Here is a 15,817-nt window from a genome sequence, read left to right on the forward strand (position 1 = left end):
GAGTCATGAATGTACTAGTAGTTGTGAGATTAATCATAGTTAATAATTATATATAATTTACAGATGAGAATAATTCTTGATAAATCATGGATAGATATCCCACGACTTTATAGATTTCTTGACATGCGATACAAGGAGGGATGTGACGTCTTCCCGCGTTATGCTGAAATGAATCTGAGAAATTTAAGAAGTGGTGTTGTGCATTGTCCTTATTGTAGGTGTAGGAATATGAAGCTGCTGAATAGGAATGATATACATATCCACCTAATAAAATCAGGTTTTGATAAAAATTATAAATATTAGAACTATTATAGGGAAGGTATAACTGAAGATGAGGATCCAAATGTGCGTGTTGGTATGTCCGGTGGCCAACGGATAGATGACACAAATAATGTTGAATGATATTTTTCCTCGACCTACATAATATGATGTCGATGATGATATCGGAGATAAAAGTGAAGATGATATCAAAGTTGAAGCTGAAGAGGTAGGAGATGTCAAAAGTGTTAAAAATTTTGATGATATGCATTCCTCCGCGGAAATAAAGTGAATAATGGAGCTACTAGAAGATAGTAAAAATAACTTATATATATGATGGGTGTACCGAGTACTCTAGATTTTCTTTTATGCTGAAACTCCTACATATTAAGACACTTAGCGGTATGTCAGATAATTATTTCGAAATGCTCCTTGATTTGCTTCGGACGGTAATTCCTGGAGGAGAGAATAACATATCCCAAACAACTTATAAAGCTGAGAAGATTGTCTCCGCTCTGGGTCTTGATTATAATAAGATTGATGCATGTCCGAATGATTGTATTTTGCACCATAAAGCTAATAAAGACCTTCAAGAGTGTCTGACATGTGGAGTTTCTAGGTGGAAGCAACACACAAATTCTTTAACAAGGATTACAACGGAGACAGAGGTAACGTTGAAGAAAATTCCTGCCAAGGTGCTTCAACATTTTCCAATGGCTCATAGATTGTGAAGATTGCACATGAACAAGGACACGGTAAAGAACATGATGTTGCACAAGGAAGTTCGTGTAGATGATGTCAAAGTGAGACATCTTGCTGATGCTTTAGCTTGGAAGCATGTGGATAAAACTTATCCTCGTTTTGCCAAAGATTGCAGAAATATAAGATTGGGTCTATCTAGTGACGGATTCAATCCATTTGGGGTAATGAGTTCCGACTAGTCTACGTGGCCAATTACATTAATGCTATATAATTTACCTCCATTACTTTGTATGAAACAGCCGTTTATAATATTTTCATTACTGATACCTGGTAAGCATGCTCCAGGTAGTGATATTGATGTCTACTTAGAGCTTCTAATTGATGAGCTGAAACAACTATGGTCTGAGGGTATTTTAGCATATGATGCCTATTTAAAAGAGTCGTTTAGATTACGTGCTATTCTATTATGGACTATTAATAATTTTCCATCTTATGCTAATCTGTCCGGGTACTCTACAAAGGGCAAGTGTGCTTGTCCTGTATGTGGTCCGGAATTTGAAGCTCTTCGACTACCACATAGCTGGAAGAGTTCTTATTGGTTTAATCGTCGGTGGTTGCCCTTGAGTCATAAGTACAGAAGCAAATCAAATATGTTTGATGGTACAGTCGAGAAGAGAATGAAGCCACGTTAGCTGACAGGTAATGAGATTGTAAAATTACTTGAGGATTTTCTAAAAGTTAGGTTTGGAAAAAATCGATATTCTAAATTCAACCCGATTGGAGTAAGAGATTTCTTAAAGTCAAAAAGGTCATTGAAGCGAAAGCGGAAGGTCCGAAAAATGCAAGTTGAGGACGAAGCCAAAAAATTACCTAGAGGATGGACTAAATTTAGTATCTTCTTTCAGCTACCTTATTGGCAACATCTTGAAATCCGACACAATTTATATGTCATGCATATTGAGAAAAATATATGTGATAACATAGTGTCAACTCTCCTACAAAATGCAAACAAGTCGAAGGATGACCTACGGGCACATCAAGACCTGACTGCTTTGAATATCCGAAATGATTTGTAAGCTCAAGATGTTGGCCTTAAAAAATTAAAGTTGCATCTGTCTAGTGTTACAATGTCAACTGAGCAGATGCATCAATTTTATAAAATTCTCAAATCGGTAAAATCACCTGATGGTTACTCTGCTAACATATCAAATAATGTCCAGGTGCAAGAGAGAAAACTCTTAGGTCTGAAGACCCATGATTATCACATTCTTCTCTATTAATTGTTCCTAGTTGCAATCCGTAATAATATGGATAAAGAAGCGTCGAAGATTATTATTGAGTATTGTGGATTGTTCAGAAAATTATGCTCTAAAGTCATAAATGTAGATGAATTTAAAAAGCTTGAAGCCGAGGTCCGAGTTACTCTATATAATATGAAAGTAATATTCTCTCCTTTATTTTTTACAATTATGATCCATCTTACCCAGCATCTTGCAAGAGAGGTTAGAATCATCGGTCCTGTAACTTATCGTTGGATGTATCCGATTGAAAGGTATTTTACGGTTTTTGTTACATTCATTAAATATATATGCATTTTTAAAATTACCATGCTAATAATTACCTCTTCTTATCATTTTAAGATACTTGGGCTCTATGAAACACAATGTTCGCAATCGAGCTCGTCCCGAGGGATCGATAGCTGAAGGATATGTGGCTAACGAATGCTTTGTGTTTGCCTCACGTTACACACGTAAGAAGAAAACTACATCTCAAGCACTTGATAAGGAGAGGAACCGTGTAAAATATCCGAGATTTCTCTTAGATCAAATTCATGCATATGTGTCAAAAAACCTTGATATGTTCGAGACTATCGAATGTAAAAAATAAAATCAGTAATATAGATGAGAAATATTTATTTTACTTATAGTTTATCGATAAAAACTTATATATTGTTTATATAGGCGACATCTGGAGAAGCTTAAGAATGAAATAACTGGTAGGAATGCAGCGCATAATATTCAGAAAAGACATAAGAAAGAATTTTCTGATTGGTTCAGAATTGATGCAAGTGTTTTACAATTAATTGTTGAACATTCATGATATAACATCACCTAAATATTCTTAAATTGTTTGGCGTAGGTTAAAAAATCACTTATTGATAGCACTACATTACCAGATGAAATTATTTTCCATGCACAATACCCTTATCACGAAGTGAGACGTTATAATGAGCATTCTGTCAATGTATATAAATTTTAAACGTTAGAGACCGATGATAGGAGGGTAACCCAGAACAGTGGGGTTATGGGTTTGTTTGCTCAAGAATGTTTTTTAAGTATAAGAGATCAGAACCTAATTCTAGTTGACATACTATATTATGGCCAATTAAAAGATATTGTTGAGGTAATTTACAGGCTTGGTAAACCAAAACAATGTAGTTAAATGATATTCATGGTTCGGTGGTGTCCTACAAAAAAGCAAAAGGATTATTATGGATTTACACTAGTCAATCTCCATCAAGAAGTATATATAGATGAGAAATTTATTTTTGCGGAACAAGTTGAGCAATACTTTTTCGTGAAAGATCCGAATGTCATGTCTGATTGGGTGGTTTTGTACAAGGAGCCAAGGTCTGTTGTTCTTCCTAATAACATTGAAAAAATATTGAAGAAAGTGAAGATAATTATAGTGACCAATTGGGTCATCTGATGATGTTTGGTAAGAATACTCTCACACACAGAATGTGGCCCTTGATTTTGGTATGAACTATATATATTACACTACATTACCGATTTTTAGATTATCATATTAAAAACAATAATACATTTTATAATAACATATCTCATGAGCATATAAATAATTTTTCTTATCTATGAGGAAAATTGAATTTGTAGATGAGGAGGCTCTTCAGCCCGGGGGTGATCAAAGACGGAGTATCACATCGGATATTGGTGCTGATGATACACCCCCATCTCCGGATGCAGGTATAAAAATTATTTCAATATCTTTTGTAAATTATTAGTTAGCAGAAAAGTCATAGTGTTCATTTGTTGTAGATGCGGGTTATTCCATCATCCGGCCCCTCCGATGCAGCACCATAACCATCCTCCGATGAAGGTATTCATTATTTAACATTTGATAATGGTCAATTTAAAATTTATATTAATGATTCTCCTTTCTTATATAGGTGCTACTTGGACCCCGACATACCCTTTGTATACATTCCACGCTGACTTGCGTCTGAAGACGTAGGATAATCTCAGTTTACCCTTTCCTCCGGACTCTCATAAGTCCAAGGCTGACTCAATGAAGTTCCACCCACGTGCTGCGAGAAAGTTAGAGGAAATGCTTCCTATGTTACAGACTAGGAAAGCTGTTGCACTCGCAGTAAAAGAAAAAAAGATAGTGAATGGTAAATTGTATAAATACTTTTAATTTTCAGATTTATATATTTTATGATATATTATCATGCTATTATTGTAGGTGCTAAGCCAGATCGCATAAAGGGCCTACGTGGCAGAGGTAAGCCTGAATCTAAACAACCGCCAAGAGGAATGAGGGCGGTAATTCGGTGGAATAGTTATAATTTTCCCACTGGTCCTTAGTCGACAAGATTGAATGCATATATTGGGGTTCTCTTGCGTAGAGCAAACATTATCAACCATTATTTTCACTTCCGAGAACTACCATGGACCGCATACGAGACGATATGGACTGAGCTTATGGTAATTGCATATTGCTTTAGCTTTTCATTTATTAATAATTAGTAATTGGTATTAAACTATCTGAACTAAATGTGTATGTAAATCTACGGGAATATTTCTGCCTTGAGGACTTTGAGGGGGCTTGGACTTATGTGTTTAATGTCAAGGTTGAAGCAGTCCTCAAATAATGGATGCATGAGATCAAACACTTTACCTATGACAGGTATGAGGAGGACTGGCAGAGGTTTTTAAAACTCGATGACCGAGTTGACGAGCTTCATTTCACGGAAATTTCCATCTAGGTGAATCAACCTAGACAAAAACTCGAGCAATCTAAACGAAAATTTTCGTCTAGGTTGCTCTTTTTTCTACTAGTAAATGTTGCATAGACAAACAACATGATGTTTTAAATTCTAGTAGCTCATCCATTAAAATAATAGCACAAACGTACAATTAAAGAGGGAAAAGACATCTTCAAAATCCCGCCTAAAAGAAGAATGTCGTTTCCTGATCCTAAGAGGTGCAAATCTCGCCCTGTCGAAACTATGTTGGACATCTTTCATCATCCTTTAAATAAGTAAAATAAATAATAATAATAATAATAATAATAGACAAAACTTCAACCTGAGTCCTTAATGTTTTAACTTGATTTTATTTGGATCTTTAACATTGGAAACTTACATCCTTAAAGTTTACTCCGTTATCGAATTTGGTTTTTGTTTTTAGTGTTCTTTTGTTAACTTTTGCTGATGTGACATGACTTTTTTATAATTTATGTTTGAAAATTTTGCTTTCATCCCCTATTTTTTAAAAAATCAAGCTTTACCCACCAAAGTGAAAACTTTTACGAGTTTACCTCTTTAAATATTTAATTCACATTACCACGCCCCCTCTCCCCAACAATATTATCATTTATCCCAAAAAAACCCTCTTTCTATTTTTTAAAATTAGGCCTTTAAATCATGGAAATTACTATTTGGTCCTTCAATTCATAAGGTATTTTGAAATTAGTTCCGTAAGTTATTAAAACTGCTATTAGGTACCATAATTATTAAGTTATTATGGAATTCACCCCTCTAATCTAGAGTAAAAATATCAAATTGAGAGAAATTAACCTCTCAAACTATCTAAACTTCTATTAGGTCACACAATTCTCAAAAAGTTGTTTTAAGTTAATCTCGTTGATTGCTAATTCTTAAGTTATTATGACATTCGTGCATCTAAACAAGAGTAAAAATATCAATTCGAGAGAAATTAGTCTCTCAAACTATCTAAACTGCTATTAGGTCACACAAATCCCAAAAGTTGTTTCAAGTTAGCCCTTTCATTGCTAAGTTTACTATTGATTGATGGACTAATTTCACAATAGCTTAAGAATTAAGGGACCTAATGACAATTTTAATGATTTGAGGAACTAATTTCAAAATACCTTATGAATTGAAGGCGCCAATAATAATTTCTATGAGTTGAAGGACAAATTCTAAAATATGGAAACTTAGGGATATTTTAGGGGTAAATAAAAATATTGTTGGGTACTGTTGTTTTCAGCAAAAGTTGGTTCTGTTGAGGAATTTATTATATCTTCGTTTGATTACAACAAATTCAAAGAAATAGTCTTTTTATAAGACTTTTTCTACACAACAAAGCAAAAATTACAACTCTTGAGAAAATAACACAAAAAATCGTCTATCGATTCTTGTTTTTGTGGGACTTTGCCTGTGCCGGGAACGCTTTGGTTCGTGGACCGCCGAATCACAGATCGTGAAGGGGGTTTACTGATTCTGACTTCGTTTATCGAAGTGAGAATTTGAAACGATATCTTATCAAAGTAAGATAGTCGTTCTTCTTAAAATCAAGTCAAAGCTCAATTTCAAGGAGTTGCACGAAAACTCAAATCTGCTCTCTCTGCTCTGGATTGCTCGAAAATATGCTCGATCCTCGTTAGAAATGACCCTAGGGGGGTATTTATAGCCTCTGGGGTAATAACTGCACAAAACTCAAACAAAACAACACGTTATGGCCGCGAGACAGTGTTTACTGTCTCGCTGAGCGAGACAGTGTTTGCTGTCTCGGCCCGCGAGACAGTAAATGCTGTCTCGGAAGTGGAAACCGTCAGGCAGTTTTCGTTTTAACTGCCTTCCCACGTTTCAAACTCCGTTATTTTGACAGTTATCCAAGTGATTTTCACCCACGATGCTTCCCACGTCCCTTGGCAGTTAATGGACACGTGTAGGGCAGTTATCGAGGTGGTTTTTGACCATTTCAACACTGTCTCGCTGGCGAGACAGTAAAATACTGTCTCGCCGGCGAGACAGCAAAGTCTGTCTCGCTGGCGAGACAGTAAAGTCTGTCTCGCTGGCGAGACAGTTCATACCTGTCTTGATTTTCCAAAAACAGTATGAGATCAATTCTTGTGATTTTTTGAGTGATCTTCTCTATGTTTAGGATATCTATTAGCATTTTTTGACGCCTACAGATACCCCCTCCAAAGTATTTCCAGACGTATTCTTTTATAGAAGAGTCTGGGATACTTTGGATAAGATAAATTTTACTTACGATCCCTTCAATGCTTGGCTGAGTAGATCTTGTAGAAGAATCTGTAACATGGCTTCAGCTCTTGATCTCTTCATCCATTAGTCTATTCAGTTCTTTGTAGAATAGCTAATACTTCTCCGGCACTGCGTTTATCGCTCGACCGTTGTTGAGATCTTGAATTGAAGTTGGTGTTTCCAGATTGATGCTCGTTTATCTCTCGAAAGTTCATCAGGTTATCCTTAAGAATATTCAGATTAATATTCTCCAGAAACTTCCTGTTGAGGGTAGGAATACAGTTTAGACTCGTGTACCCATTGGAGTACCCGTGTGTATTGAAACAGCAAAATATCGCCAAACAATCATTGTCGTCTCGTGATACGAGACAACTTATACTGTCTCGCGGTGCGAGACAGTAAATGCTGTCTCGTGGTGTGAGACAGTAAATGCTGTCTCGCGGTGCGAGACAGTAAATGCTGTCTCACGGTGCGAGACAGTATATGCTGTCTCGCGGTGCGAGACAGTATATGCTATCTCACGGTGCGAGACAGTAAAGTCTGTCCTGCACGGCGAAGTCGGGATTATAAAACCCCGACTTAGGGTTTTTTCTGGGTTTTTCACGTCAGATTTTGGACGATTTTTGTTGATTTCTTGGGCGATTTTCTGCAAGCTTCGACCAGTTCTCTTGCTTACTTTGTTTCTGATTTGTGTGGCGCCTTTATTTACGTTCAAAACCCTAACTTTCCCCTTGGGTTTCAATGTAGCTCGTGTTTTCATCATGTCGCCGCGTAGAGCTCGGGGAACTCGAGGTCGTCCGACTGTTCAGAGCCCTGAAGAGGCGGGTCCTGCTGCGGCTTCACACGGGGGTATATCTCTTTCACCTTTTCGCAAATTTAAATATTGTATTTTGTCAATTTCATATATATGCACCTGTATTTGCATGCAGATCCTCGTTTGTATCCTTTGAGATACCTTCGAGAAGAGTCGGTATCCTCCTTCGAGGGGATCGACGCTTAAAAGTGTTTATTTTGCTTGGACAAAACACACTTCATAATACACATGGGCGATTTCATATCATCCCACATGTATTGAAAGGTTCTGGTATGCCGTTATAATGCCCGTGCATAGTAATGCATATCTCCTTTATACATATGGTAGATGGAAAATCGTCACACCTGTTATGAGATAGCGACTATATCTTATGGAGTAAGATATACGGTTTTCTCTAAAATTTTAGGACTATACTTACACAGCTTATATGTATCTCCTGTATCAGTCCATTTTCCTTCCACAATATTCACCGTCGATGCAGTTACGGGCCAGAGTAGTGTCACTCATTCTTATTATGAGGGGCTACCGTTAATCGAGTTTGCTCCTCAGTTTAAGTCAGATTACAGCGAAGGGGCCCGAGAGTTGATTCAACGAGGTAGTTGCCGTATTCTGCGACGGTTAATTACAGACGCAACCTTAATTTCAGAGCAGGACTCAAACCAATGTATAAAGAAACCAGACTTCTTGTTTGGTGACTCCATAAAGGATCCGGCGATTGCTTTCTGCAAGCCTGCATAGTGGTTACACGAGGATGGTTCGTCATTCCTTTACTTGCCTTTTATCCCTCGAGAGCATTCATTGTTAAAGTTTAGGAATTTATCGGTTGGACGTGAAATGTTCTGGAGATTAACCGAAAACCACGAACGTATTCATTGCGGTTTCATTGGGAAAGAGGCTACTCCAGGTTCCAGTGAAAGAGCTTCTATACGAGGGCTTCATCCGGGTGTCTTAGGCCAAGACAATATACCTCAGAATGAAAAGACAGCGCAGGCCAACACTGTGAAGAATCGTTTGGCTGCAATGAAGAAGAAATTACCCCACGAGAGTTTCAGATGTTATGGATGGGTCCATTATTATGGGGATAAATGGTGGTGGACCAGAATGACTCGATATGTGTTGAACCGTTGGGGGCGAGAGTTAGCAGAACTAGGGTTGGAAGTCCCGATCCGTGCCAGCATGCATGGTCTGCAAATTAGTGTAGGTCATTTCCTCCGTTTGTTCGAGATCTACAATCCTGACACTAATACGTTCTTCACCAAGAATGGGGAGCTCGGGTTACCATTGCACGAAATGATGAAGGTGTCTAGCTTACCCATAGGTGATGTTCCATATCAAGAGTTCTTCCCAACCACCAGTCAGCTTAATAAGATGAAGGATCGGTCATCTGTGACCCACGAGACTTTATGGGAGCTGACTTGTCATTATCATATAGCTATGGCTGAGATGGAAACCAAAGCTAGGAAGAAATCTCCCCAGGTCAGCTTAAAGCAATTCGCCGATTATCTATTCAAGAACCTGGAGGATCGATCGGGAGAGGTATGTGGATTATCTCCTTTGAGCCCGGGTGACATCAATCGGCTGTTGGAGAAAACAAACGCACAATCTTACACTTCTCATTCAGAAGATGGGTTTTCGCACGGAACTAAATTCCGCTCTTATTTGTTTCAAGCTGGTGTTCCGATTCGCCCCACTACTCTGCTGGCTGGCTTTCTGGCCATATGGTTGAAGAGATGTGTAGTTCCTCACCAGTCATCCGACGCTATGCCAATGGAAGTGTTGTATCCAGCCATCCAGTTAGCCACAGGTCGCAGATTATCCTTGCTTCCTGCTATGGTGGCGGCTATTCACAGTGGGTTACGGCAGTTAGTTTCCACATTCACACAAGAGAAAAAGAAACCCTCTGCCAGTATATCTGTTCCGAAGCTAGAATTACCCTACACTTATTTGATGACATGGTTGGTTCTTCACCGGCCAGATCTAATAGAGGCTCCTGCGACGGTGGATCCTAGTCTTCCTCTTCTACAGACCCTTGAGGGTTGCAAGTGGATCAACCATCGATGGCCGGATATCACAAGGCACTTCAAAATTCACAAGTCTTGGGAATTCTTCCCCTGCTTCCCTCGATTCTCCGGTACCTACAACACAACTTTATTGGATGCTGAAGACCCGAGGCAGAACCGTACCGTTCTAAATATCGGATGCTTCAGATGGCTGATGGATATCCGACCTGGCTATTTGTTGTTCAGGGTAAGAGACGTTTTCCACATTGAGCCCTATCTTCCATGTCGATTTGCCCGTCAATTCGGCTATGACCAAATTTATATTGGCAACCTGAATCGTCACCTTAGCTTTCGAGGTGGACTTATTGATGGGGCGAGAGCTTGGTTTTGGAGTATCGCTGGTTGCACAAATGTTGAATTCGATCTCCCTTTAGAGGCGCCGCCTCTACGGATGACCTTCCTCTTTTGTAAGTGGTTGATTGCCGCTAATATCGTCACTCGACGTGGGAGAGTATCGGACTCAGAGGAAGAGGCAGCTCCGCAGCAAGCGACTGAGGCGACTCATGAGGCTATGGTGTCGACTCGAGGAAATGTCGACTCGAGGAAAAGAGGCTGCTGAATCCTCGAGAAAAGGAAAGGAACCGGTTCTTCCAGCTGGTAGTGAAGAAGAATTTGATAGTGAGGAAACAGAGACTTCTGAAGAGGCGGGTGAGACTGGCTCGAGTTCTGATGAAAGAGCTGGTCTCCCTGATTCTTTCTTTGAAAGGGGACTTGTAAGACCTCCCGTCGCTCCGGCCTAACCACAAGCTGCTCCGCAAAAACGGAGAGAGAGAGTCGTCATGACCTATCCTAATCGGATGACGGTAGACGTTCTCAGTGGAGACAAAGAGGATGAAGATGATACAGTGCCTCTTACTCGTAGGCAAAGATCTCAATCTTCCACTCAGGCTCAAACTCAGATTCCTCCTGGAACTGAATTACGCACGAAACGTCGTCATGAAGGTTCTGAAGGACGTCCACTAAAGAGACAGAAGAAAGCCATTCTAAACCATGTGTTCATCTCCCCGCTTTAGAGGAAACGTCTGCCCATAGCGCTTCTTCAGAAGAACAAGGTAACAATTCATTTTTATTGCTTTCACGCTTCTTAACGCTCGAACTCATTCTATTTTCAATTTCTGTAGGGAGTCAAGAAGAAGGAGAATTGCCAGCTGATGCTGTTTCTCCCGGAGGTATGGAGACTGAGGAGACCAGCTTTGTCCAACAAATGCAGGATGCTCTGAAAGAAGGACCAGCTGATGTTTCATCAACTCCTGACATTGATTCATCGGCTGTGGATACAGGTACTGATCTTTCTCCCCTCGGAAGAGAAATCCGAGAAATGAATGAGTCAGACCGTGTGCCTCCTTTAATGACCAGTGCGCTTTGTCTCCTTTTAGTCAAGCTAAAAGAAGTGGGTACAAGTAGTGGAGCTCTCGAATCCATCTCGGTCAACAAAGGTAACGTTAATCGTCTTTTTGAGCAAATTCGTTTAAATTTACGTGTCATTTACGATTCAACATGTTCTGTAGATGCCATAATGAAAGAATCTGTTGGAGGAGAGGCCACGCATGCAACAGAGGTCGAGGAATTCAATGAGCATCACCTCGATTTCGATCTCTCTGAAGGCGACCATCAGTAGAGGTCGAGGAATTCAATGAGCATCACCTCGATTTCGATCTCTCTGAAGGCGACCATCAGTATATCTCTGATTTATTATCGGGGAAAACTCCTGGTGCGGCCACAGAATCTAACGTTGGGGTCGGTTCAACAGAAGCAGGTCCTTCTGAGAGTAAGACTTTGGTTCTGTGAACTCCATACATACATACATATATGTTTTAACTTGATTAATCATATAATTGTTTGAATTATAGGACCAGCTGTTATAGGACCAGCTGCTGGAGCTGATACTACCATAATCACTGGAACGTCTGATCGATCGGAGGGTAGTGAACTCGTGCCATGGGCAAGAACTGAGGTTGATTTGCAATCATCATTTCTTGAACCTCAACCTTCTACTCCTATAGACCCCATGATGATAGAAGTCACCGTCACTCCTCAAATTAGCCCAGTTGCAACAAAAGCGAGACCAACTGAAGAAGTTAGTACATCAGCCGATGTGGTGTCCAGAGCTGGTAAGTTTTACCCATAACTTGTTTCAAATCTCGGATCAAGATTCTGTTATGCTCATTGTAATTCTTTTGTTCAAGGAGCCTCTCAATTTAGACCCAAAGTTCTCTGAGGTTGAGATTGAAAAATCTTCTGACGTAGCTAGCGCGTCAAAAGCTGCCATTCCTGAACCGACTTTGGCTGCTCAGGAGGCCGAACTACCCCCATTGGGTGAACAAGATCGTGTTGAAGGCTCTTCTGTTCAACTTGGTATGCTTCCACTCATCGTTATGTATGCACGCATATATTTTGTACTAACATATTTGTCTTCATATCAGTTCCTTCCTCAACATTATCAAATCGCATTCAAGCTTTGTTAACAGACGATGATCCTGATAAGGCTGGCATTTGCTCTGATCTCCACGGCTTCATCTCCTTTTTGAATTCTATGGTCGATCGTATTCTCTCTAAAGGATCGCACTTTGAGAATTTTAAGAGACCTCTTGACCGTTATATATCAGGGGTCAGAGAGGAAGGATATAACGAGTTAGCCAATTTGATCAACGCTTATATGGTCGACTTGAAGCAACATGTTGAACTTCTGAAGGGTCTTCGAACCGAAAGCATACCTTCCTATATTGCTTCTCGTATGGACTCCAAGTTACAAGCGTGGCGTGATTCTCAAAAATCAGCTAATCTCGAACTCCAAAAGCTAAGAGCCCACAGTACTCAACTTAGGGTGAGTGTTGGCAGGAAAACACACGCCAAGGTTAATCTGCGCCAGGACTTAGAGTCGAACCAAGCGGAGATAGCCCGCTTAGAAGAGCAACTTGTAAATGCCAAGGATGCTCGTGAAATCCTGGAGTCTGAGTTGACAAAAGTAACTCAAGCTAAAGAAGACCTGTTTCAGCAACTGAACACTCAGGATGAGATACTTGCTAAAAAGGAGCGGGAGGTCGCCGAACTTCAGAATGTTGACGAAGAAGCCTTCAAAGTTAAATTGGCAACTGAGCTTGAACAGACTCGTGCGTCAAAGCTTTCGCAGCTTGAAGATCAGATTCGTCAATATAAATTCTTGTAATTGGAGGACATATATTTTTTTTTGTTTTGTTTGAACACTCTTGATCAATATATTGAATCCTTTTGCTCATTGAGGTTTTATTATGATTACTCATTCTTGTCTTAGAATAAATAACCATAATACTTATAGGATTTTTTGGCAAATCCTCAGCCATCAACGGATTTGATATGCCTTTACCGATTACCGTTTGAGTCGGGCTAGTATGTGAATTATCTAGGTCCGTTTTACATATAACGTTGTGCTAAAAGAATTAAACTCTTTTAGACTTTAAACTACAATGTTGAATATGTAGGCTACATGTATTAGATGTAGGCTTATCTCTAATAAGGGATAGAGATAACATCCCCCATGTGTGAACGATATGGATTTTAAAGTGGGAGTAGGTTGCGTTTCCTATATAGGACAACGAACCCGAAATCGGAGAGGAAGAATTTTATATTCTATCTCCTGGTCTCTTGTTTGTTGGTAGAGATAAACCCAAAATCGGAGAAGAAGAATTTTATATTCTATCTCCTAGTCTCTTGTTTGTTGGTAGAGATAAACCCAAAATTGGAGAGGAAGAATTTTATATTCTATCTCCTGGTCTCTTGTTTGTTGGTAGAGATAAACCCAAAATCGGAGAGGGAGAATTTTATATTCTATCTCCTTGTGTATAGGGAAACTCAAAGTGGGATCTCCACTTAGAGAATCTAGATTTGTTTGAATAATCCTAACTGTCATAAGGTTTGATTACTCAATTCAAAAGTGGACCTTTCGTTCGCAAAATGAATCGAAAGGAGATTTTGGTTGTGGTCCTAACTGTAGTAAGGTTTGACCAAGTGGGAGTTTTAAGACGATCCTAACTGTAGGAAGGTTTGATCGTTTAGTTTGTGGACCTCTCATTCATTGAAGGAATCGAGAGGGGATTTTGGTTCTGGTTCTAACTATTTAAGGTTTAACCAGGTGAAGAATTGGAGTAGGGTGCAAATAACAATGAGTTCGTTGATTTGCACAAACTACTCGGTGGGAAATTTTGATTTCAAACATAAGAATTTGACACAAAATAATTTGTTGACTAATACGGACAGATGACTATTGGTTGATCCGATCAGTAAGGGTTTCATGGTGTGAGATTACAAATTATCAAATCTCCTCTTCCATGATCACGTTATCGGATTTTGTGAGGAAAGATTAACTGTCATTAAATCTCATCTCAACAAGAATAATAAGGAGATCTTAATCATTTTTATAACAATTAAGAATAAATTATTCACATGATCAGTCTTCATTTAGAATAATCAACTGATATCGGGTTATCCTGAAATATCCTATATAGGATTCTCTAGGAACTTCCCGTTTTACATAGGTTATCCTGAACGTATTATGGATAATACTTTTTCAGGAACTTCTCATTTATTGGCATCATTAATTTGTTGCCATCCTGAGTAATCAGGCGATAAGCACCGTTTGAATAGACTGTCTCTATCACGAACGGTCCTTCCCATTTAGATTCAAATTTACCTTTCTTCTTAGAAGTGAGAATCATAGGTCTTCGGACAGCGAGGACCAAATCTCCTTCTTTAAAAATTCGTTGTCGGACCTTTTTGTCAAAAGCCCGGGAAATTCTAGCTTGATAAAACTCGATCTGTTGTTGAGCTTCCAAGCGTTTCTCATCTAACATCTATAATTCCTCGAGACGTTTTTGATGATGTTCTTCTGTCGTCATTCCCGTTGTAAGAGCGATACGGAGGGAAGGAATCTGTATTTCCAATGGAAGGACGGCTTCACACCCATATGTTAAGGCATACAGGGTGGTTCCGGTTGGCGTACGGACTGTGGTACGATAAGCCCAAAGGGCTTCGCCGAGCTTGTCATCCCAATCTCGTTTATTGGTTTTCACTAATTTTGCCAGAATTTTGATGATAGTCTTGTTAAAAGCTTCAGCCAATCCGTTAGCTGTAGGATTATAAGCAGTCAATGAAACGTCTTTAATCCCGAATTTACTGCAGAACTTGATAAATGCGTTGCTGGCGAATTGAGGTCCATTATCGTGCACTATTCGCCTTGGAACACCGTATCGATATATGATATGGTGTTTGATAAATTTGATCACATCACTCGTCTTCACCTCTCGAAGTGGAACTGCTTCTGCCCATTTCGAGAAGTAATCGGTGATTGCTAGAATAAAACGGTCTCCTTTGACCGAAGGCGGAAAAATAGGACCCACGATATCCATTCCCCATGTCTCGAACGGCCACGATGTCGCCGAAGGATGTAGATGTTCAGGAGGTATGTGCATATAATTTGTATGTAATTGACACGCTTGACATCGTCGGGCATAGTCAACCGCATCCTTTACCATAGTCGGCCAATAATATCCGATTCTCCTAAGTCGGTCACAGAGTTTCGGACCGGGTTGATGTGCACCGCACGTCCCCTCATGCGCCTCTTTGAGTGCTTGTTCTGCTTCCTTATTAGATAGACAACGGATTAATAGACCGTCGTACGACTGTTGGTACAACATTTGTGATTCAGCGTTGTAGTAAAATCTCGGTGCTCTCCGCCGAATCGAATCCCTTTCTTTT

Source organism: Asparagus officinalis, chromosome 6 (genome assembly GCF_001876935.1).
Source record: "Asparagus officinalis chromosome 6, Aspof.V1, whole genome shotgun sequence".
Taxonomy (NCBI): Eukaryota; Viridiplantae; Streptophyta; class Magnoliopsida; order Asparagales; family Asparagaceae; genus Asparagus; species Asparagus officinalis.